The sequence below is a fragment of the Hyla sarda genome, chromosome 10 (assembly GCF_029499605.1).
Source record: "Hyla sarda isolate aHylSar1 chromosome 10, aHylSar1.hap1, whole genome shotgun sequence".
NCBI classification, from domain to species: Eukaryota; Metazoa; Chordata; class Amphibia; order Anura; family Hylidae; genus Hyla; species Hyla sarda.
The window spans coordinates 29685704-29712021 of record NC_079198.1 but is presented as its reverse complement, the minus strand read 5'-3'; the positions used below and the strand labels follow the sequence as shown (position 1 = coordinate 29712021).

The 26318-nt window shown below is 43.5% G+C and overlaps 1 protein-coding gene across 6 annotated transcripts in view; it reads left to right on the top strand.

Moving 5' to 3' along the window:
* The window catches only part of LOC130294501 (prolactin-like), a 48903-nt gene that overhangs the window by 10309 nt on the left and 12276 nt on the right, over window positions 1-26318 (top strand). For 3 of the 6 annotated variants that reach the window (XM_056544392.1, XM_056544391.1, XM_056544390.1), the window contains exon 2: window positions 10580-10710. The gene's annotated coding sequence lies outside the window, so the exon portion shown is untranslated. Of the gene's footprint in view, window positions 1-10579; window positions 10711-15747; window positions 15858-20613; window positions 20713-20756; window positions 20819-26318 lie in introns of those variants that run through there. The other 3 variants (XM_056544394.1, XM_056544389.1, XM_056544393.1) reach the window with 3 other exon arrangements.

The window sequence follows — 26318 nt, the reverse complement described above, 5'->3', positions numbered from 1 at the left end:
TCATGGACATGGCTTCGCCGATGGATTGTTGGCGGAATGGCTGACTAAAAGCTGGAGAAGCAGGAGTGACAGAAGGAGGGTTTGACACACAGCTCCCTTCGGCTGAGATGGTGGAGCCTTGGCTGGATGAAGGAGGGAGCAGATGGCCACTGGGTGATGCAGCAGGCTGGACCACTACATCGGAGCCACGGTTCTCCCAGGCCGCTTTATGGTGGCGAAGCATGTGTTGACGCAGGGCCGTGGTGCCGACATTGGGACCCTGGCCACACTTCCTCTTCTGCCGACAGATCTTGCATGTGGCTACGTGAACCTCCTCCGGATGCTTGATGAAAAACTTCCACACCGCCGAGTAGCTGATTTTCCCACCCGCAGTCCGCACTAATTGACTGCTACTGGCGCCGTCTCCAGGAACCCCTGTTCCACTACCTCCCGGAAAGGTAGGCTGCCGCGAAGCAGGTGGTCTCCCCCGGGCATGTTTGGCTCCTGAATTTCCACTACTGCCACCACGCTGACTGCCAACCGTGCTACCGCCTTGCTGCCTCAAGGGCAACCTGCAACTCTCTTCTCCTGATGATGATGAAGCCCCTTCTGCACCCGGCTCCCAATTGCGATCGGCTTCAGCATCATCAACAGTTGTGTGCACGTCACTGATGTCCTCCTCAGGTTCCCCAACAGTGTCTGCTTCAGGACCCTGAACACTTGCAACACCGCCTCCCACGTCACTCTCCGCATCACTACTTGGCCGCCTAGCGGAGCAAGCGGCGCATGTCTCCTCCTCTTCTTGGCTGTCCAGTAGCTGCTGACTGTCCTCTATTGGATCGTCCTCAGTAAATAGTGGAGCTCAACCCACAGCATAAGATACTTCTTTAGGAGAGGGAACAGCATAGGACAAAGGCAATGGGAGGACACGGACTGCTCCCGGGCCATGCCAACTGAGGGTTGTGTCTGAGGAACCCACCGACTGTTGACTGGGGGTGTCAGATGTCACTTGTGATGATGTGGATGAGCGTGTTAACCAATCGACGACGGAAGATGGGTTGCTGGTGGAGACACGACCGCTGGCTGATGACGGGAGCTCAGGCCTCTTGCTGCGACTCCTGCTGCCACTCGCCCCAAGTCTGCTGCCAACTCTGCATGAAGTATTTAGGCCTCTGCACATCCTGGCACTTCTCTGCCTGACATACTTAGTGCGTTTATGAGGGTATTACAATACACTACACTACTCTTTAAACAGTATTTGTCTAGAACAGCAGCAGGTGATTACTTTTGGCTGTCCTTGAACAGTATGTAGGCCCTTGACAGATTAACAGGTACTAAATGGTACAATACTTGGATGTACGTATGCGGTATGCACTGATGAGGGCAGTAATATGCCTAACTATTAGCAGAAAAAACTTTGTATTTTTGTAATACACCAGCCGGTGGATACTATTGTTTGGACTTTGATGGTATGGAGCACCTTGACAGCTTAACAGGTACTAAATGGTACACTACTTGGATGTACCTATGCAGTATGCACTGATGAGGGCAGTAATATGCCTATTAGCAGAAAAAACTCTGTATTTTTGTAAAACACCAGCCGGTGGATACTATTGTTTGGACTTTGACGGTATGGAGCACCTTGACAGCTTAACAGGTACTAAATGGTACAATACTTGGATGTACCTATGCGGTATGCACTGATGAGGGCAGTAATATGCCTAACTATTAGCAGAAAAAAAATCTGTATTTTTGTAAAACACCAGCCGGTGGATACTATTGTTTGGACTTTGACGGTATGGAGCACCTTGACAGCTTAACAGGTACTAAATAATACAATACTTGGATGTACCTATGCGGTATGCACTGATGAGGGCCTATTAGCAGAAAAAACTCTGTATTTTTGTAATACACCAGCCGGTGGATACTATTGTTTGGACTTTGACGGTATGGAGCACCTTGACAGCTTAACAGGTACTAAATGGTACAATACTTGCATGTACCTATGCGGTATGCACTGATGAGGGCAGTTATATATGCGTAACTATAAAAAATGTTTAAAAAAAAAAAAACAGCCGGTGAATAGTATTGTTTGGACTTGCACAGTATGTAGCCAGCCCCTTGACAGATTAACAGGTACAAAATGGTGCAAATGCACTACAGTCCACTGAACAATCACGTATTTCTGAACAGCAGCAGGACCCAACAGTGCAGCACCACAAAAAAATACAGGGATTAAACCCTAAATTGCACTCTGTCACACAATTCTGAGCAGCAGAAGTTTTGTGGAGCAAATAAAAATAAACTCAATTGGGCTGAACAATGAGGAGATAAGATGCTTCAGAAAGTTCAGTCACCTTGGAGATCTGTATGAGGCAGCTGACAGCTATCTGCCCCTCTCTGCTGCAATGCTCAATAACGTGAATAGGAGGTTTAGCTATCAATGATCCTTCTCAGAGTAACAGCACAGCACTCTGCACTCCTGCCTTTCCCTAATGCTGATGTGACTAGCAGTTGCAGTGTAACGCTGTGGTATGAGCTATTCACACACACACAGTCCCATCCTCTCCATCTGAGTGCATAGATGAAATGAAGAGAGGCAAGATGGCTGCCGATTATATAGGGGCTGTGACATCACAAGGGAACACTGATAGGCTGCATCTCACATGTGATTCAGGGTAAGCCCGCCTACCTTCATTCCCGACGCTGTTTCCCGCCCTCCCATAATCCCCTGCCCCATGTACTCACATGTGGATCCGCCATCTTAGGTCTCCAATAGCCTGGAACGCTGTAAAATGGAGTTTAATGAAGCGATTTGTGCGATAGAATTGCGGCGATATTCGTATACGTTGCGAATATAATTTTTCATGAAATTCGTAATGAATTTGGGTTCGTCAACTTCGATTCGCTCATCTCTAATGATGACATCACACAGTTCCTCCATATGGACATGATGACATCACACAGTTCCTCCATATAGACATAATGACATCACACAGTTCCTCCATATGGACATGATGACATCACACAGTTCCTCCATATAGACATGACATCACACAGTTCTTCCATATAGACATGATGACATCACACAGTTACTGCAGATTTGTCGGCTGCACATCCATGATGCGAATCTCCCGTTCCACCACATCCCAGAGGGGATCTATTGGATTGAGATCTGGTGACTGTGGAGGCCATTGGAGTCCAGTGACCTTATTGTCATTTATGTGATGATGTGATGTGACCTGCTGCATTATCTTGCTGGAAGTATCATCAGAAGATGGGAACACTGTGGTCATAAAGGGACGGACATGGTCAGCAACAATAACCTGAGTAGACGGTGGTGATTATACTATGCTTAATTGGTACTTATAGGCCCAAAATGTGCCAAAAAAATGTCCCCTACACCGTTACACCACAACCACCAGCCTGAACTGCTGATACAAGGCAGGATGGATCCGTGCTTTCATATTGTTTATCCCAAATTCTGACCCGGCCATCTCAACTTTACAGCTGAATTCGAGACTCATCGGACCAGACAATAGAAGTTTAAGAACGCACTCCATAGGGTAATAATGATGATACCCGGCATGAGAGAAGAAATAGTTAACTGCTCACCCTGGGTGGTTGTGTAGAATCATTTGAAACAAATTAAAATGACTCATATAAGAGCACACTACAAAAGACGAGGGGCAAGACGCTCTCCCTCCAGGAGCACATGCATATAAAACATGGTATATAACAACACTAGACCCAAATAACAATACTTCAAATGTACTGAAAAACAGTCACTCACACACAATAGGTTTGAACAAGATATATTAAACCCAAATTCCTGTTGTAATAAAAGGTGTTCTGTAAACCAGGAAAAGGAGTACTAGCACTAGTCACAATAAACTCGTGCAGTACAAAAGTAATAATATCACCCATCCATGTGCAGCAAACATCGGCTGAAGGATCAGAAGAGATACATTTGGTTCAAAGTATGAACATGCTCCAAAGGAACCCCACGCGTTCTGTTGCTCTAGGCAACTTGATACATGATCCCCAGATGTGGTTTTTAGATCCCTTTGTTCTTTTTATGGTACAGTATATACTCTCTTTGCTAATTCTTTTGCTCTTTGCCTCTTTCTTCTGTCTTTTTGAATATGTGCAAGAGAACATAGGAACATTGATAACAGTATGTGACTTTTATCTTCTCTCTTCTCAGGAATCAGGATATACAATGCATTTTTGAAGTCTTCAGATCCTCTCACTTTTTTCACATTTTATGTTGCGGCCTTGTGCTAAAATAAAATAATAAAAATCAAATTCCCCCCTTAATGTAAAACTGAAAACAAAATGGTCATTTATTAAAAAGGAAAAACTGATATTTTCTATGGATATACGTATTCAGACCCTTTACTATGACACTTTTGCTTCGGGAGCCTTCCATTTGGTCATCTTGGAGATATTTCTACACCTTGATCCATGTCCCCTGTGGTAAATTAAGCTAAATGGGCACGATTTGGAAACACCCAACACTGTCCATATTAGGCTGGGTTCCCATATATCAGTTGTCTGGCAACAGGGGCGGATCCAGAGTCTAGTCTGGGGAGGGGCACAATCAGAATATCGTGCGGTGGTCAACCAGCCCCCTCCCATAGACAAGCATTAAGGGGGCGTGGCGTGACGTCACGCCCATGCCCTTCTTGATGTCATGGCACACCCCCTCAATGCAGGTCTATGGGAGGGGGCGTGTCAACCCCCGCAGCCCGCACCCAGCGTTCAGAACAAGATGTTCCAAACGCTGGGGCAGTGGACTACCCCTTTAATTATGCAGCACAGTTTCCCCCATATTAGGGTGGCAGCATAGTTCCCCCCACATTAGGTTGGCAGTATAGTTCCCCCCCCCATATTAGGTTGGCAGTATAGTTCTACCACATTAGGTTGGCAGTAAAGGCCCCCCCCCTGCCCCCCCCCCCACATTAGGGTGTCAGCATAGTTCCCCCCACATTAGGTTGTCAGCATAGTTCCCCCCACATTAGGTTGTCAGCAAAGTTCCCCCCACATTAGGTTGTCAGCAAAGTTCCCCCACATTAGGTTAGCAGTATAGTTCCCCCACACTAGGTTGGCAGTATAGTTCCCCCACTTTAGGTTGGCAGTATGTTCCCCCACATTAGGTTGGCAGTATAGTTTCCCCCACATTTGGTTGGCAGGGGCCCCCACAGACATACAGTCTCCAGTCATATACAGTGTATGGCTTGAGGCTGTATGCCTGTGTACTGCTCCACCTCAGTGCTCCGACCACCGCTCCTCCAGGGACCGGAGGAGTGGTGGTCGGATCTCCGAAGATGATGTGCAGCTGGTAACTTACCATGCTGGCCAGCGCGCATCCTCCTCCGTTCCTATGGGTGCACGCACGGGACGTCAGTGAGCTACCTCCCAGTGGCCTCTGTGTTTTCAAAGTTAACGCGGGGCCGCAAAGAGTTAATGGGGGCATCTTTGTGTTCTGAAAAGTTCTTTCGGGACACAAGGATGTCCTTAATACTGATGGGGGAAATAAATCTCGGGGGGGGGGGGGATTGCCCCATTCCCCCCTGCCCCCCGGATCCGCCACTGTCTAGCATAGATCCCCCCCCCCCCCGTATGCACAAGAGGGAAACTGATGCTAAATCTGATCCTAGGAGGGCAACAACCCAGCAGCAGCACCATTACCTCCGCCTTTGTACAAGAAGGAGCAGGAGGGGCACTGCCAGAGCCCTGCAAAATAACCTCTAGCAGGCCAATAAATGTGTCCACTCAAATGGTCAGAAACAGACTCCATGAGGGTGGTATGAGGGCCCGACGTCCACAGGTCAGGGTTTTGCTTACAGCCTAACACTGTGCAGGACATTTGGCATTTGGCAGAGAACACCAAGATTGGCAAATTCGCCACTGGTGCCCTGTGCTTTCCACAGATGAAAGCAGATTCACACTGAGCACATGTGACAGACGTGACAAGAGTCTGGAGACGCCATGGAGAACGTTCTGCTGCCTGCAACATCCTCCAGCATGACCGTTTTGGCGGTTGGTCAGCAATGGTGTGGGGTGGCATTTCTTTGGGGGGCCGCACAGCCCTCCATGTGCTTGCCAGAGGTAGCCTGACTGCCATTAGGAACCGAGATGAGAACCTCAGACCCCTTGTGAGTCCATATTCTGGTGCGGTTGGCCCTGGGTTCCCCCTAATGCATGACAATGCTATACCTCATGTGGCTAGAGTGTGTCAGCAGTTCCTGCAAGAGGAAGGCATTGATACTATGGACTGGCCCGCCCGTTCCCCAGACCTGAATCCGATTGAGAACATCTGGGTCATCATGTCTCGCTCCATCCACCAACATCACGCTGCACCACAGACTGTCCAGGAGTTGGCAGATGCTTTAGTCCAGGTCTGGGAGGACATACCTCAGGAGACCATCCGCCACCTCATCAGAAGCATGCCCAGGCGTTGTAGGGAGGTCATACGGGCACGTGGAGGCCACACACACTACTGAGCCTCATTTTGACTTGTTTTAAGGACATTACATCAAAGTTGGATCAGCTTGTAGTGTGGTTTTCCACTTTGATTTTGAGTTTGACTCCATATCCAGACCTCCATGGGTTGATAAATTTGATTTCCATTGATAATTTTTGTGTGATTTTGTTGTCAGCACATTCAACTATGTAAAGAGGAAAGTATTTCACACAATTTGTTCATTCATTCAGATCTAGGATGTTTTATCTTAGTGTCCCCCTTATTTTTTTTGAGCAGTGTACAGCATATAATATTTTCATTTTCTTAATTTTGTATATGGAAAATGGAAAAAAGAAGTGATTTAAACTTTTAGCATGGAAGTTAATTTATATTTGTGAAACCTTTATTGTATTTTTTATTAGTCCCCTAGGGGACTTGTATGAGCTATCATTAGATGGCTTACACAGAATAATGCTGTACATCATTGATCTATGAAATCTGTGCCATGCACTATATCACCCGTGATCCCATAGGAATACATTACATGCAATTAAGAGTATATTTTCCAGGGTATATATACTCACTGTCCTCTTTATAAGGCACACCTGTTCATTCAATTGTTTGTTAACACAAATAGCTATCACCAATCACATGGTAACAACTAAAAGGGGTACTCCACTGGAAACATCTTATCCCCTATCTAAAGGATAGGGTATAAGATGTTAGATTGTGGGGGTCCTACCGCTGGGGACGGAGTATCAGACAATGCAGGGGACAGAGTATCGTGATGTCATGTGACATCAAGAGGGGGCAGAGCCATGATGTCACAATACTTTGTCCCCTGCATCGCAATCCTCGCTCTGTGCTGCTGATAAATGGGGGTGCTGCAGGAGAGATCAGTGGCGGGACCCCCACAATCAGACATCTCATCCCCTATCCTTTGGATAGGGGATATGATGTCTAGGAGCGGAGTTACCCTTTAAGTGACTTTGTCAGGCGGGCTGATCTGAGTATTTTAGAAACTCCTGGTCAACTGGGACAACCATCTCTAGGGTTTATAGAGAATGAAAAAAAAACCTCACTGAGCAGTTGTGATTGACATATTCATGTCAGAGGTCAGAAGAGAATGGGCAGACTGGTTTGAGAGGACATAAAGGCAACAGTAACTCAAATAAACTCTCATTTTAACCAAAGTATACAGAAAACCATCTCTGAATGCACAACACACTGAGTGCAACTCCTGTCAGCTAAGAACGGGAAATTCAACATGGCAGGATTAGAATTTGGCATAAACAACATGAATGCATGGATCCATCCTGCTTTGTATCACCGGTTCACGCTAAAGGTGGTGTAGTTGCGTGGGGGACATTTTGTTGGCACACTTTGGGCCACTTAGTATCAATTGAGCATTGTTTAAATGCTGACCATGTCCATCCCTTTATGACCACACTGAACCCATCTTATGATGATACTTCCAGCAGGATAATACATTAGGTCACATCACATCATCTCACACATGAAAATGAGGTCACTAAACTCCAATGGCCTCCAAAGTCACCAGATCTAAATCCAATAGATCACCTCTGGGATGTTGCAGCAACTGTGTGATGTCACCATGTCCATATGGACCAAAATCTCTGAGGAATGTAAGAAAGTATGCCATGAAGAATGAAGGCAGTTCTGAAGGCAAAAGAGTGGCCAATCCACTAATAGCAAGGTGTACCTAAGGGGTTAGTGGGTATATATGCCTATGATGGGCCTGGAGAGAGACCATTAGATATTATCCCTCTACCTTCCAGCATGTTGAACCCGGATTAAGGCTCAGACATGGAGAACTTTCTCTGCGCCAATATCCACATGTAATTTGCTGTCATTTTTGGAGCGGATTTCCACTTATAGTTAGGCAAAAAAGTTTTTTGTTTTTTTTTAACCATTTCTTGACTTACAATGCATTTGGCATGTGGATGTGGTCAAGACAGCTTGTTGAAGTTTAAACCGAGCATTAGAATGGGGAGGAACGTGGCTTGTTTTTTTGTGCCAGATGGACTGGTTTGGGTGCACATGCATTCCTCAGGCTGAGGAGCCGAGCCTACTCCATTCATATTGGGAGCCAGCAGCTATCTGCAGTTAACACTGACTGTTAATGACAGCCATCAACGATCCAACTTATGCCAGCCATTTATCTATAAAGATGCCACCATGAATAAGAATAGTGTTCTATTTAGTTCTATGCTGTGTCATTAGTGGTGCAGTGGTCCTACTTTAGGCTGCCATGACTGATCTGCTTGTACAACCTGCATAGGCCATAGGTATTAGAAGTCTATGGGAAGAAAAAATGCAAGATTTCTTGATAAAACACCATGCCCTCAGCATGCTGCAAATTTGGAAAACTGCCACTCAGCCTAAAAACACTGCAAAAGGGTAAAATCCCCAAAAAGCTATGTGGGTATGGATTTTCATATTCCCCTATTAACTCGTTTGCAGTGATCCCAGTCTTACTCACACATGGGGATATTACCAATAATACCAGTATACCACGAGGAATATTATCACCATACATATTACCATCATATTGCTACTGATCAAATCCTGTATACTGAGACCAACATTACCATTAATACTAGTATACAAGGAGGAATATTATCACCATACATATTACCACCATACTATTACTGACCAAATCCTTTATACTGAGACCAATATTACCAATAATACCAGTATACAAGGAAGAATATTATCATCATACATATTACCATCATATTGTTACTGATGAAATCCTGTATACTGAGACCAACATTACCATTAATACTAGTATACAAGGAGGAATATTATCACCATACATATTACCACCATACTATTACTGACCAAATCCTTTATACTGAGACCAATATTACCAATTATACCAGTATACAAGGAAGAATATTACCATCATATTGTTACCGTATTAACCAAATCCTGTATAATGATTTGTTAGCAGCCACAAGAGCTATGTCAAACATCTGAACACCATATTTAACCATAGGCACATCATTAATACATGTTTATAGTTAAATGTGTCACAGACTGGCTGGCCAGGAAAATGGCTCAGCCCACTGGCCAAATGACTGGTATGTATGATATTAGTTCGGCCCTGCTCCTGTGTACATCCAACAGTATACAGTTTTTACTTGGTCTCCCTCTAAGGAATGACAGCACTGAAGTCTTCATTATTCCATCCAGCAAATAAATGTAAACCGCAACGATAAACAAGTTTTATGCCAGCGTATTTCTCTGTGAATATGTTAATTGTGGTGTAAGAATCCCCAATTTTTTTTTTTTTTTTTTTTTTAATGGTGGTAATTTATTCAAATGGTCTCATTCTCATTTTTTGTTTTCATGTAGCATACATAAAAGTTGCAGAATAAAATCCACAGCTTTTTCTAATTAAAATCAGCAGGAGGAAATACAAAAAAATAATGAGGATTGTGCTGTAGGTTTTTGGGGTGTTTTCTGTGGTGGATTTTGCTGCAGTATATGGAAATTACAACACAAAAAAATGTTGTCTGGGATTTTCGAAACTAAATTTGCTGTTTTTTGTGTGTTTATTGCATAACATGTTATTATTTGTCAAATATATGGTTGTTGGCAATAGTCTAGAATTAGCTCTTACCCTATAAAATTGTTTTAGGGAAAATCACATCAATACCATTGTTGTCATTCACAAATCTATCTACAAGTGACCCCAAAAAGCGCGAAGAAAAACTGTTGGATCTGAGTTAGGACAATGAATTGTCGCAGGTGCCCTCAAGATTTATGGACAATTAGCAGTCAGCCATCTGAAGATCAAATGAAATTATTGCAGATTGGCCGTCAATAAGAACATATGTCACCGGTCCCAGGCTAGTTCTGTGTGTGTGCTCAGGCTGAGCATTTGCTCCAGTTCAGGTCCTGAATTTCCCAGGGGACATTAATAACCTTTAGGTTTCAGATAGACATCAAACCAAGCAATTAGTCAAGAGGCTTCTTGTAATGGGAGCAGAAGAGGCCTCGGAACATTTTGGGAATTGGGAATCTTAGTACAGTTCGATGTCTTGGAGTGGGGCTCGTGCCATAAATCTATTGTGGGTTTATTCTAAGAATTTCTATTTCTAGATGGAAATCCCATAGAGGGAGCTGTAAATGAGTGTAGAAGGGGATATATGTGATAGAAGAGGATTACATGCCTTCCAGCTCTACACGCCGACCTGCCCGATATTACATGCATTTGTTACACTGAGTGGGAGGTAAGACACATCTAATATGTTTTTTATAATAGAATATAGAAGGAAAATTAAAATCTCTGTGGCTTTAAGACATCCATGTAATTAAAGTGTTTCAGTTTAGGCAAATAAACCTGAAAAGGGGTTATCCGGGACCCAAAAAAAAAAAGTATGCATGGTGTGGGATGTAATTACATAGTTCCCTTGGCTTGTCTCTGCCACTATTCACTGCTCTCCGAGGCACCATCCTCCCATTACTACCGCTACATTTTCTCTCTGTTCCTTCCTCCTGAACATTCTATTAAAACTACAATTAACAGCAGTTCTCACTGCCGAGACTGCTAGAAACGGGGTGTGGCTTTCCGGTGTGATGTCAGATGAGGCGTGGCTTTAAGAACTGTGATAGAGAGGGGGTGGCTTGGTTGGACGATGTTAGAAAGGGGAAATGTTTTGTCAGTATGACACCAAAAAGGGATGGGGTTTATATGGTAAGGACGATGAAAGCCAGGACAAAGTGTCACATGATATCTGTCTCAGTTAGGGGGGAGAGGAGAGAGAGGAGACAAAGCAGACAAGAGGATGGCAGGTTTTTCTGCACTTCCTGCCTGTCACAGCATATTCCAACAGGGAAAACTACAAAGTATATACACTTCTCAAAAAAATAAAAGGAACACTAAGATAACACATCCTAGATCTGAATGAATGAACTAATCGTATAAAATACTTTCATCTTTACATAGTTGAATGTGCTGACAACAAAATCACACAAAAATTATCAATGGAAATCAAATTTATCAACCCATGGAGGTCTGGATATGGAGTCACACTCAAAATCAAAGTGGAAAACCACACTACAGGCTGATCCAACTTTATGTAATGTCCTTAAAACAAGTCAAAATGAGGCTCAGTAGTATGTGTGGCCTCCACGTGCCCATATGACCTCCCTACAATGCCTGGGCATGGTCCTGATGAGGTGGCGGATGGTCTCCTGAGCGATGTCCTCCCAGACCTGGACTAAAGCATCCACCAACTCCTGGACAGTCTGTGGTGCAACGAGGCATTTGTGGATGGAGCGAGACATGATGTCCCAGATGTTCTCAATCGGATTCAGGTCTGGGGAACAGGCGGGCCAGTCCATAGCATCAATGCCTTCCTCTTGCAGGAACTGCTGACACACTCCAGCCACATGAGGTCTAGTATTGTCTTGCATTAGGAGGAACCCAGGGCCAACCGCACCAGCATATGGTCTCACAAAGGGTCTGTGGATCTCATCTCAGTACCTAATGGCAGTCAGACTACCTCTGGCAAGCACATGGAGGGCTGTGCGGCCCCCCAAAGTAATGCCACCCCACACCATTACTGACCCACTGCCAAATCGCTCATGCTGGAGGATGTTGCAGGCAGCAGAACGTTCTCCATGGTGTCTCCAGACTCTGTCACGTCTGTCACTGTGCTTAGTATGAACCTGTTTTCATCTGTGAAGAGCACAGGGCGCCAGTGGCAAATTCCAAACGTCCTGCATGGTGTTGGGCTGTAAGCACAACCCCCACCTGTGGATGTTGGGCCCTCATACCACCCTCATGGAGTCTGTTTCTGACCGTTTGAGTGGACACATACACATTTGTGGCCTGCTAGAGGTCATTTTGCAGTGCTTTGGCAGTGCTCCTCCTTGCACAAAGGTGGAGGTAGCAGTCCTGCTGCTGGGTTGTCGCCCTCCTACGGCCTCCTCCATGTCTCATGATGTACTGGCCTGTCTCCTGGTAGCACCTCCATGCTCTGGACACTACACTGACAGACACAGCAATCCTTCTTGCCACAGCTCGCATTGATGTGCCATCCTGGATGAGCTGCACTACCTGAGCCACTAGTGTGGGTTGTAGACTCCATCTCATGCTACCACTAGAGTGAAAGCACCACGAGCATTAAAAAGTGACCAAAACATCAACCAGAAAGCATAAGAACTGAGAAGTGGTCTGTGGTCACAACCTGCAGAACCACTCCTTTATTGGGGTGTCTTTCTAATTGCCTTTAATTTCCACCTGTTGTCTGTTCCATTTGCACAACAGCATATGAAATTGATTGTCAATCAGTGTTACTTTCTGAGTGGACAGTGTGATTTCACAGAAGTGTCATTGACTTGGAGTTACCTTGTGTTGTTAAAGTGTTCGCTTTATTTTTTTGAGCAGTGTATTACAGTACAGTTGGTCTTTGCTATCCAGGATACCCCTTTAAATGGGTATTCCCATCACACATATTTAGGGCATATCAACAATGTATGCCATAAATGTCTTATACATGCAGGAACCTGCTGATATCTCTAGAATGGGGCCCCATTTGTGGTGGCCAGAGGTAGTCATAAGTATGTAAACAGCCAAGCAGTCTGTCCTATACTATTTCCATACCTCCCACAGAATACTATAGGAGTTACAACAAGGGAAAAGCAACATTCCCGAAACTGTTTCAGAGTTATGGAAACAGCGTGCCTTGAGGTGCTATGTCTTTCTGTAACTCCCATAGAAATTGTGGAGATAGCAGAAAACAATAAATGCTTGAAATGGGAAAAGCCCTACACAATGGAAATTAAACATTGTTATTAGGGCCTAAACGGTCACTACTTTTTCTTATAACTTCCCTCCATATGATAACTTAGGAGATTCCTAACTTTTTTGTAAATAAATGCTGGGAGTTGTAGTTTTGTAATATATGGAGGCAATCTGGTTGGGAAACACTGAGGTAGGGGATACATACCTAATTGTGTGAGGAAGCAGTAAAAAAAAGGTAGGGGCATGGTAGGATTGTCAGAAACCACTGCACTCAAGGTAATGTGATGTCCCGCTGAGGTTATCAACGGCGACAGCACCTCACCTGGGGAGTGTGAAGTGAAAGATAGTAGAGGCAGTTGTGCTGCTCGAAAACCCCTGTCCGTATCCGCGAAGGGGTACGGAAATAATGAAACCAGGAAAAGGAGAGGAAAAAAGGGGGTTCTAAACGAGCGCTACTGCTTGAAGAAAAGGATTCAGGACACCAAGGTAGCACAGGACAGTTTATTATGGTTTAGAGCAATAGGACAACGCGTTTCAGGAACCAGCATGTGCCTTCTTCAGGTCCACAAAACAAATCATTTCGGCATCCTGTAGCCTGTGTTGTGCTGTGAGCCACGCCAAAACAGCACAACACAGGCTACACAACGCCGAAATTATTTGTTTTGTGGACCTGAAGAAGGCACATGCTGGTGCCGAAACGCGTTGTCCTATTGCTCTAAATCATAATAATCTGTCCTGTGCTACATTGGCATTCCGAATCCTTTTCTTCAAGCAGTAGCGCTCGTTAAGAACCCCCTTTTTTCCTCTCCTTTTCCTGATACCTAATTGTGGATATCTCTGGCACTCCCATAGACAATAAATGGAGTGCATGCCTACCCATTATACCCCTCCCTCCATTCAGCCAGGAGAGTCAGGGCTCTGTTCTTAAGATTGCGAGGGTCCCAGAAGTTGGACCCCCCCCTGTGACCCCTCCTAACTTTTTTGTAAATAAACTTACTACTTCAGAAGAACCACAGAATTATAAGACCATGTCATTTTAACAATAAAGTGCACTTTGTAGAAACAAACAAACATTTCTACCCTACAAATGATTTATTTTTTTTGTTTTAGAAAGTTTGTTATGTATTCACAAAGTTCAATTGGTTCCTCATAAAGCAAGATTTAAAAAGCAAGGAGGAAAAATGAAACCGCAAAAATGAAAATTCACTGCGCCCTTAAATGGGGTACTCCAAGGAACTAAACCCATAGCCCATCCTTTCCCTCTCATCAATCTATATAATTGTCTAAATATCATTTATTAGCTATATAGGGCAGTTTTCCCTCTTTAGTTGTCACTTACATGCATGAAATGAGGGAATGACATCTTCCAGCCATCCACTCTGTCTCTGTCCAAATCCCTCTCTGAAAGCAGCCCCCACCCTCCTGAGAGACACAGTCCATGTGGTTTCTGCCCTGCACTGATGAGTCATGCTCACTTTACTCCTGAGACCTGGATGGTGTGTGCAGTCTCAGCCAATCAGACACTGAATCTCTCTACTGGTCAGAGCAGGAGTGTAAGGGCTGCTTTCAGAGACTGAGCTGGCTGACAGAGTTGCAATGATTGCTGAGAGATGTAGGCAAAGGGAAGAATGGTTGGCAAAGAATATCAAGCAGCCAGAGTAGACAACAGGGGCCACAGAAGCCATGCATATCAGGCAGGAGGGTTTACAGGGAACTAGTGTTGAGCACGAATATTTGAAATGCAAATTTTTACCGCAAATATCGGCACTTAGTGATTTCGCGAATATTTAATATATAGTGCTACATATTAGTCCATATATTCATGAAATATTGCGAATTCGAATATGGCCCCTGCCGCTCATCACTACAGGGAACATATCCAGGTAGTGTGGTGGCTTTGGAGCTTTTATTTTTATTTTTTATATATGTATACTTCCCTGGAGTACCCCTTTAAGGGAATAAAGGGGCTATTACAAGATTCAAAGGTATCCCCTAGGGCAGTGGTCTCCAACCTGCGGACCTCCAGATGTTGCAAAACTACAACTCCCAGCATGCCCGGACAGCCGTTGGCTGTCCGGGCATGCTGGGAGTTGTAGTTTTGCAACATCTGGAGGTCCGCAGGTCGAAGACCACTGACCTAGGGTATAATGCAAATAACTGATCGGTGGGGTCCGTACACAAGTTGACATTGTTACATGAAGCTAAATGTATATATCAGACTGATATAAATATTAACATTTGAGCCTTTCAAGCAGGGTTTCCCCACCTGCGCTTCCCCAGCTGTTGCAAAACTATAACTCCCAGCAATGCTGGGAGTTGTGATTTTGCAACAGCTGGAGAAGCACAGGTTGGGAAACACTGTTTAAAAGGGTCAAACATTATCATTTACATTAGTCTGACGTATACATTTAGCTTTATGTAACAACGTCTGCTTTAGACAACCCCTATCTATGTGCTCTGTTAATTCTTGTTGCCTAGCAACAGGCGCTGCCTCCAGCAGGTGACAACAATGAATCTACACGCTCCTGGGAATATCCTATGGCGTTACTCTGTTTACATGTGAGCGCTAACTAGATGTGCCGCTAGCTCTTCCGCCCCGTTTCTAAGCTTTGTAGTACATATTAGAAGGTATTTTTCTCTTAATGCTGCAGTTTGACAGAAATTGAGACCGTCAGGAGACATTATGACAGGTTTATCGAAATTTGTACGGTGGAAAACTGGAGGAGAGCCTCAAAGCACCCGAGCAGATTTTAGCTGGAACATCTGAGGATCTTTAACCCATTTCCTTTACTAATTATCTATTAACCCCTGCACGTCATGTTGGAGTTCTTGTACCGTGTCGGGGGGGTCCAGTCCAATATTAACTGGTATGGTCACAAGGCAGCGACTGGCTCTGGCAGCGCCATGGCTTGGGCAGAGGAGACAGAGGAAGCCATAGAGTACAACGAGGAGTATTGAAGTATTAGTACCATCACAGACATGATGGCGTAGGAGGTTGTGATGACATCACTGCATTGCACCAACAGGCACCGAGCTTACAGTACCCTGTAGGCTTTGGCCCGTGGTCTACAAGAGCATATGTAACAATAGGGCAGTGTTTCTAAAGCGCGGTCCTCAAGACCCCCCCCCCCAACAGGTCATGTTTTTTGGATTTCCTAAGTCTTTCACAGGTGATATAATTATGGTCATTGAATCAGGCCTCACCACAGGTATATCACCTATAAAAGACTAGGAAGCCCTGGAGGGGACAGCATAGGACTGGAAGGGCACATGACAGGGGGATTATGCAATATGAAGGGGTTAATTTTGCAGGGTTTACAGCGAGAAAGGGGAGCAGTCAGGTAAGGGTTAAAAGGCAGAGGTTAGGGGGAGGGACTTCAGTCGGCCCGCCCCTTTTGTGACTGTCACAGCAGCCGGGTCAGGAGAGGGATCTGGAGGCACCAGTGGACGGCATGATGGTCTTATTGGATAGAGTGTGGAGGTGGACTGGGAGCGGTTCCCAGCCCGACGGTGAAGTCCCTGTGGACATGGGCCCCAGGAAGGTTTGTGGGCTTCACAAATGGTGCTCCTGGGCAGGTGAGCTACGGCTAGGAGCGAGTGAAGACCCCACCCCTTTGGTTCGGTAACGGTGCCTTCAGGTTCTTCTCCTGCGCTAGGGATACTTTAAAAGTTGTTTTGGCTCTGGTTTACGTATGATGTTCATACAATTTGTTATGGTTACAATGTTTTTATTAGTTTATTTAATAAAGTGGGCCGCTGTGGCCTTTTTGCACCAACACCGTGTCCTGTTCTTATAGGGAACCAATTACCTGCTTTACCATAGTATTTAACTGTATCTGGGTCCTGAGGATGTAGATACAGTGAAAGGTGGAAGTGCACAGGCGGTCAAACAAAATGTCTCTTTGTTAAAGGGTTATTACAGCCCTATGCATGGGAGGGGTCAAGGGGGGGATCCAACTTCTGGGACCCTCGCAATCTCAAGAACAGGGCCCTAATTCTCCTGGCTGAATGGAGGGATATAATGGGTAGGTATGCACTCCATTAATTGTCTATGGGAGTGCCAGAGATGCCCACAATTAGGCATGTATCCCTTACCTCAGTGTTTCCCAACAAGGGTGCCTCCAGATGTGGTTAAACTACAACTCCCAGCATGCCCGGACAGCCAAAGGCTGTCTGGGTATGCTGGGAGTTGTAGTTTTGCAACACCTGGAGAATCTGGTTGGAAAACACTGCCCTGCCCTGTGGATAGGGGATACATTTTTAGGGACTGAGTTTTAATACCACACACAACCTGAAGACAAGAGTGGCGCTGTTTTTGGAAGAAAGCAGCTATGTTTTTTTTTTTTTAACTCTGGACACCCCTTTTACGTAGAAAATATGAGCAAGTATTAAAGTGTTAAAAGTTGAGATTTAATCATTCCACAAATAGAATTCATATTATTAACCCCTTAAGGACTCAGACAATTTAATTTTTACGTTTTCATTTTTTCCTCCTCGCCTTCTAAAAATCATAACTCTTTTATATTTTCATCCACAGACTAGTATGAGGGCTTGTTTTTTGCGCGACCAGTTGTCCTTTGTAATGACATCACTCATTATATCACAAAATGTATGGCGCAACCAAAAAACACTATTTTTGTGGGGAAATTAAAACGAAAAACGCAATTTTGCTAATTTTGGAAGGTTTTGTTTTCACGCCGTACAATTTATGGTAAAAATGACATGTGTTCTTTATTCTGAGGGTCAATACGATTAAAATGATACCCATTATTATATACTTTTATATTATTGTTGCGCTTAAAAAAAATCACAAACTTTTAACCAAATTAGTACGTTTATAATCCCTTTATTTTGATGACCTCTAACTTTTTTATTTTTCCGTATAAGTGGCGGTATGGGGGCTCATTTTTTGCGCCATGATCTGTACTTTTTTTTGATACCACATTTGCATATAAAAAACTTTTAATACATTTTTTATAATTTTTTTTAATAAAATATATTTAAAAAGTTGGAATTTTGGACTTTCGTTCACGCCGTTCACCGTACGGGATCATTAACATTTTATTTTAATAGTTCGGACATTAACGCACGCGGCGATACCAAATATGTCTATAAAAAATGTTTTTTTATGCTTTTTGGGGGTAATATAGGAAAAAACGGACGTTTAACTTTTTTATTGGGGGAGGGGATTTTTCACTTTTTTTTTACTTTTACTTTTAAATTTTTTAACATTTTTTTTTACACTTGAATAGTCCCCATAGGGGACTATTCATAGCAATACCATGATTGCTAATACTGATCTGTTCTATGTATAGGACATAGAACAGATCAGTATTATCGGTCATCTCCTGCTCTGGTCTGCTCGATCACAGACCAGAGCAGGAGACGCCGGGAGCCGGACGGAGGAAGGAGAGGAGACCTCCGTCCGGCGTTCTGAATGATCGGATCCCCGCAGCAGCGCTGCGGGCGAGCCGATCGTTCATTTAAATCGCGAACTGCCGCAGATGCCGGGATCTGTATTGATCCCGGCACCTGAGGGGTTAATGGCGGACGCCCGCGAGATCACGGGCGTCGGCCATTGCCGGCGGGTCCCTGGCTGCGATCAGCAGCCGGGATCAACCGCGCATGACATGGGCATCGCTCCGATGCCCGCGGTTATGCTTAGGACGTAAATGTACGTCCTGGTGCGTTAAGTACCACCTCACCAGGATGTACATTTACGTCCTGCGTCCTTAAGGGGTTAAAGGGGTATTACAGGAAAAAAAAAAACTTTTTATATATATATATATCAACTGGCTCCAGAAAGTTAAACAGATTTATAAATAACTTCTATTAAAAAATCTTAATCCTTCCAATAATTATCAGCTGCTGAAGTTGAGTTGTTCTTTTCTGTCTTGCAACAGTGCTCTCTGCTGACATCTCTGCTTGTCTCGGGAACTGCACAGAGTAGAAGAGGTTTGCTATGGGGATTTGCTTCTACTCTGGACAGTTCCCGAGACAGGTGTGATCAGAGTACTTAGACAGAAAAGAACAACTCTACTTTAGTAGCTCATAAGTTCTGAAAGGATTAAGATTTTTTAATAGAAGTAATTTACAAATCTGTTTGACTTTCAGGAGCCAGATGATATATAAAAAAAAGTTTTTTTTCATGGATAACCCCTTTAATACAAATATTCAAAGGAAAAAAATAATAATAATGATAATTGCAACTAATATAATGTCCAAGCGCATTAGTTTAATACTGATGAAGGTCTAAACTCTCATGTTATGTAATGTACTGATAAAACTATAATATTAATAATGGTCCTCTCAAGAACACAAGCAATTCAGAACACTTCACTGTTTTCTTCTGATAGACTGCCACCTAGTGGCTAAAATAAAATGTTAAATAAAAAAAAAAAACGAAATTTCTGTCTTCTTAGTAATGATTACTTGTATTTATATATTTATAAATATTCTAAAGAATGTAATTATAGTTCGTTAATAGGAAGGGAGGATTACAAATGTACACACCAATCTATAGGATTGTCAAATTCCATATGAATCTGTCACCTGTCATTTCAACTTTTCTATCAATGATCAACATGTAGATTATTTTTTGCAGGATGAGTTGTAGTTTTTATTGGTGCTATTTTGGGGTACATAAAAATAGGTTTTTTGAGTGGTTGGCATTGAAATTTTTTTTTTTTTTAAAGGTGTACATTTTTTTTATGGCGTTCACAATGCAATGTCAGTAATACATCTACTTTAGTACCTGGGGCATAACAATGATACCATAAATGTATGGCGTTTAAAATTTTCTTTTACACTTTTACAAAATAAAACCACTATTTATATGAAAAAATGTTTTTTAATATGTTTACCATGTATTTTTTTAATTAACTTTTATTTAACTTTATTATGTTTTTTTTCAGTCCCTCCCATTTGATCACTGATATCATGGTTTAGTATACTCAAAGCGTTACTACTGCCTGTCAGTGTTGCACTGACAGAATGACAGGAATGAGCCACAGCTACGGACATTGTTATAATGCAGTACTAACAGGAACCTAAGAGCCCTACACAGCCCTACACTGGTCATAACTGGTATAAGATAACTATCTTGCCCCATCCTGTGGTACATCCTAATACAGTCTTTCTGTACCCATATAACAGCTTCTTAAGCAATGAGGTTATGTTGTGGCTGTACAAGGGCCCTTCTGCTACCACTGAATTTCTTAGAGCTTCTGTCCAGAGTCAGTGCCAAGTGTGTTTTACAAGCCATGACCGTTTTACCTTATGCTCTGTGATAGGGAATCGTACCAATGAGAAGAAACATACTGAGGACTGAGAACACACACACATCAACCTCCTTTGTCTCTGTGTTTTACCAGCTAGCAGGGGGGGATGGTGGGACCATATCACCCAGGTTGAAAAAACCCCACTGGAAAGCTTTAGGATCTCCCGGAAGACTGTTCAAGGTCCCAGCTCTGGAATCGAGAGGGTAAGAAAAGTCGCAAAACTGTATACAACAAGCAACAAACCAAACCAAGAAATAACATTGACCAGAAAATGACACAGTTCACTGTGACAGCAGGTATTTTCCCAAGGTAAGTTGATCTATTAGGTAGATTTCACCAAGTAGTTTCCCCCAATTAGATACATAGGACCACCCTGCATACATGTACTGTAGATAGTTTCCCCTAGATGTTTAATCCTCCATTAGGTAGATTCTCCCAAGTAGGTAACTAGGGCCCCTCATAGGTAGTTTCTTCCTAGTAATTTAATCCCCCCCCCTCCAATTAGGTAGATTCCCCAAGTAGGTGGAGCCTCTTCTTCCCACATTGGTAGGTAGTTTCCCCCAGTAGGTTGATTCTTCCATTAGGTCGATTTCCCCAAGTAGTTTCTCCATTAGTTAGGTTTCTCCAAGTAGGTAGATGAGCATGATGCGTTTCGGGAGGTGCCCTCCCTTCCTCAGATCTGAGGAAGGGAGGGTACCTCCCAAAACGCGTCATCTCATGTTTGTTATTTTTCTTTATTCAAAAAATATGGTTCCACTGTTAACCTTTTAAACATATCCAGTCCATCCTCTTCATTTTGAGGGAGCCGCAGCGCCATCTTCAAAGGGTTTTCTTTCAAGCTTCTCCTCTTCTGCATCCAGGACAGCAGTGTAGCTGTTCCCTGCAACCCAGAAGGCAAGCAGCGACTCTACCTTCACTTAGTACCCCATTATCACTGGGGTGAAAGGCTTTCATTTTTTTTTTTTTAAGGTGAGTGGCCATCTATATGGTTCTTGGGCCAATCCCTGGACCCCACTGTTACCAACGGTAATGCACTAGGCACCAGTATGGCATGGGGGGAGGAGATAAGCAGCTTGACTGCAGCCTTCCTAAGTAGAGATATGGAACAGCAAGCGACTCAGTGTAGAGCAGGACTCAACGGCGGTGTGCAGGACACCAATCACAGGAGACACCAGGTAGCGTGCGTGTTCTCTAGGAAAAATTTTAAACACTACCTGGTGTCTCCCGTGATTGAAGTCCTGCACAGCACCGTTGAGTCCTGTTCTACACTGACGTCGCTTGCTGTTCTTTATGTTTATTCCAAAGAAATTCTCACAAGAAAACCATACTGGCACCGCCACCTTACTACCTATAGTTGGCTGTATGCATCTAGCACTCTCTCTACGTTATGCGTTACATCACTGACAAGACATTTGAAGAGAATCCGTATGCAGATTGCTAAAGATCACCTGGACAAGCCGAAAGGCTATAAGAACAAAGCTTTGTGGTTGGATGATACCAAAATAGATTGTTTGGTTTATGAGAATGAGAAGTGTTATGTAAAAAAAGAAATGAAAAGATTGCATTTCAGCAGAAAAACCTCATACCATCCGTGAAACATGATGGTGGTTGTATCATGCTGAAGCTGGGCCAGGATGGCTTGATATCATTGATGGGACAAGGAATTCTGAATTATACCAGCAAATTCTAATGGGAAATTTTAGAACATCTGTCCGTGAGCTGAAAGTTAAAAAAAAAAAAAAAAAAAACCTGGGGGATCCAGCAAGACAGAGGGGGACATTTATCAAGGCATGTACATGGCTTTTCTGTGTATTTCTGTCGCACAAATGTCAAACTTGCGCAAAAACTGTACGACTTTTTGTTCAGGTGATTTTGACTAAACTCACTTAGGTATACACTTATGCATTTGCACTTTGCAGTGGTCACGGAGTTATGATGTGCGACTTTTCTAAAAAAAAAAAAACAAAGTCGTAGATTTGTCACATAGCCCTCAATTACACAAAAAACATACATGTGGGAGATTTATCAAGCTGTTCCTGTCATTTTTTTGGCTGTAAAAATAGATGTTTTTGGAAAAACTGGCTGTGGGTTGCAGGGCTGTGCAGTTGCTCATGCAGTAGACATTGTTAATTAACTGCGCCTTTGTTAAAAAGGTGCATTTTTTTGCGCAAACGTTAAAAAAAAAACGAAAATGAAGACATGACCAACTTGGCTTAAAGGGGTACTCCGGCGCTAAGAAATTTTATCCCCTATCCAAAGGATAGGGGATAAGATGCCTGACCATGGGGGTCCCGCCGCTGGGGACCCCCGTGATCTTCCACGCCGCACCCCGTTAGAATCAGTCTGATTACTAGCGATCACAGGGACAGAGCATAGTAATGTCACGGCTCCGCCCCCTTGTGGCATCACGCTCCGCCCCCTCAATGCAAGCCTACGGAGCGGGCATGACAGCAGTCACGCCCCCTCCCGTAGGCTTGCATTGAGGGGGTGGAACCGTGACGTCACACGGGGCAGAGCCATGACGTCACTATGCTCTGTCCCTGTGATCGCTAGTAATCAGGCTGATTCTAACGGGGTGCGGCATGGAAGATCACGGGGGTCCCCAGCGGCGGGACCCCCGCAGTCAGGCATCTTATCCCCTATCCATTGGATAGGGGATAAGATGTCATAGCGCCGGAGTACCCCTTTAAAAAAAAAAAAAAACACAGACCACAGTGAAAAGCCTTTCAAGCATAGGGAAGCACTTATTTAGAAAGGAGTCCTCTTTTAGAAAAATCCAAATTAGCCAACAACGAAGCACCAAGCAGGGTTGTGTGACAGAATAGTTTTTTTGAAAAAGCACAATACGTTATTGTGAAGAGCAATATATTTGGACAGATTAGTACATACAATTTCGATATGCCAGACAAGCTAGTATTGTCATGCTGTATTAGATTTCCCATTTGGCAACAGCTGGAGACACCACTGCCGCCCTTGTATTTTCTAACACCCAGCTGGAGAGAGTATTTCAGCATTTGGGTTGCTCCATGAGCCAAATCGCCTTAAATTGTTACTCACCTAATAAACTGGTGAGCACAAAGTGAGAGCCCCAAGCTTTGAGACCAGGGAGCGGTGAAAATCCGAGTCACAATGGCCGCTGTGGGGGAGACGGCTCGGTAACAGGTTAGCTGCGTTTAGTCTGAAGGTTGGTGCGTGTGTCTTAACAGACAGGTGAAACAGCTCTCTGTTATTCCAACTTGGGGCACGCAAATTCTGTTGCACTCGCCAGGTTGTTATGTTATTGATCAATTTTAGTGACTAAGCACCAGGAGCAACCAAAAAGTAATCTCTACGGCTTTGTGGGGTAAAAACCAACACCAGTAGTAGTGTCTCCAGCTGTTGCCAGACTATTTAGAACTTTCTGTATGACAATTTTGTCATTAAAAAAAGGGCCGTCGGTACACTGGTAACGTCTGGCAATCTTTGTAGCTTTTATTTTAGCTTTGTTCCAAAATAAGACAGGCAGAAACACTTTTTACCATTAAACATTTACAAGTAGGACAACCTGCTATGGCAGCACCTTCTGTCCCGAGCACACAGGCCTCCGGAGCACAGGCAACTCTGAGGGAAAACGAAAGTAAACTTCCAATTTGGCGGCTCACAGCCGTTTGTGAGGGGAATTTAAATTTGTGCAATATTTATTAAAGTCTGTGCGCCATTTTGATTAATTCGGCGCACGACAGCAAAAAAAAAACAAAAAAAACACAGAAAAGGACTTTGCACAGCAATACAATGATAAATCTTCCCCACACCAGCCCAGACCTGGCTTACAAAGTCATGCGGGTGAAAAAAAAGTACCCAATACTGAAAGCAAAGGTTCACATACTTTTGCCACTCACAGATATGTATTATTTGTTCATTTCCCACAACAAACACATGCCTGTATCTGGTATTTTGACTAATTTGTTTGATTTGACTCTCTTAATCTACTCCATAAAATTCTGAAGGGTTCACAAAATTGATTTTTAAAAAGTATAACATGCAATAAAGGAAGACCTGTCATTTACAAGATAGTCCTACTTAGTGACTATCCATCCTATCACAGAACAGAGTAATATTGTGAGCATTAGCCAAAGCCTCTGAGGTTAGGGACATTATAGACATTATATATTGGTCTCTATCGTCACTCATCATGTCTCTGCAATGCATATAATATTCTTAGTTAATCTACAGCTTGACGTATACATGGATAACATGAGCCGCCCATACAGTGTAGGTCAGACATAATATTCATGTATGCATTAGGTACAGATCATATGGCATCCTGAGCCTCGGGTCGGCTGGTAATTGCCTTGTATTAATCATGGGATGTCTAAGACTGGAAAGTCACCACAATCAGAGCGGATCTACTTCTCAGGTATTAAACTTAGCTCTTATTTTCTATTAATTATCTTCAGTATTTGAGGTAATATCATTAGATACTGTAAATAAAATATGTGTCATAAGAAGTCCATCGTTGGCTTACATGCCAACTTAATAATTTATACAAATGTCTATAAAACCTGTGGCAAAGTTTTTAATAACTATTTGAACATAGTTGAACATAGTCATTCCTCTCATGCTGCCTAAACCACAACTCATCAGTATGGCCCCAGCAGCTTCTCCAAACCCTTATCCCACCCTCCACCCCCAACCTCATCCCAAATGAATGGCAAAAGTATGGCAAAATCTACAAAGGATTTTCAGTGGAAAAATCCACCACATCTGGACCAACCCCTACTGATAGTGCTAGAGGTTAGACAATATGACATGTTTTGATAAGGTGTACTGGTGACTTGTGCTAGTGTAGGACCATTTAAGTTAATGGGGCCCATTGCATTGCGCTGCGGTATAAGCCGACATCCTTTTTTTTGACTGGACACTGACGTATAGCTAGGACATACTGCTTAAATGCAGTGGGAACTCAGCCAAAAGGTGGGCTTACATTTTAAATATCTGTCAGCCAACAGTTATCTCTCCCAACTCCCCCATAAATTTGATCGCATGGCCAATCATGTTGTCTAGGAGAAGGGGTAAGCCACAGCTGGACTCCTCTGTCTGTTTATTGGAGACCAAAAATCAAACACACTCACACTGCTCCCTTTCTGTCTCCAGGTTGGGTGTGGTTCTGCAGCTCAGTTCCATTGAAGTGAATAGAGCCAAGTTGTAATACCACACACAACCTGAAGACAGACAGGGCACGGTCTTTAAAAGAAAAAAGGTCTGTGTTTTGATTCCTGGATAACCCCTTTAAGACAGAATCTGCAGGAATAATTACTCACCATTAAACAATCAGTTGCAGATGACACAGTCACATGACAGTGCTTGAGACACAATGGGGGACATTTATCATTGCTTTGGTAAGCGAGTTTTGAAGGTATTTTTTGCTTTAATTTTGCTTCTGTGCTACATATTTATTATACTAACACAGGGGGTTGATAAATTTGGAGCACATGAGCAAAACACAAAAGTCTCTTGCAAGACTTTTTTGTGACTTTTTTAAATTGAATACGTACGGGAGTTTTGTACTCCAGGTCAGACCTGGTGTAGACTTGCGACTTTTTTTTAAAAGTGTTTGTGACTTTTTTGCCTACGTGTAACATATGCACATCATAAATACGTGACCACTGCAAAGTGCAGACTGAAATTTGCTTAGGTAAGGCTGTTTGCAGGGCCGATCTGGCCTACTGGGATACCGGGAAAATTCCCGGCAGGCCGCTCACCCGATCTGACCAGTTCTTATAGATTTCAGCGTGGTCGGGCCGCCCATGCACACTAGCATACAAGGGCC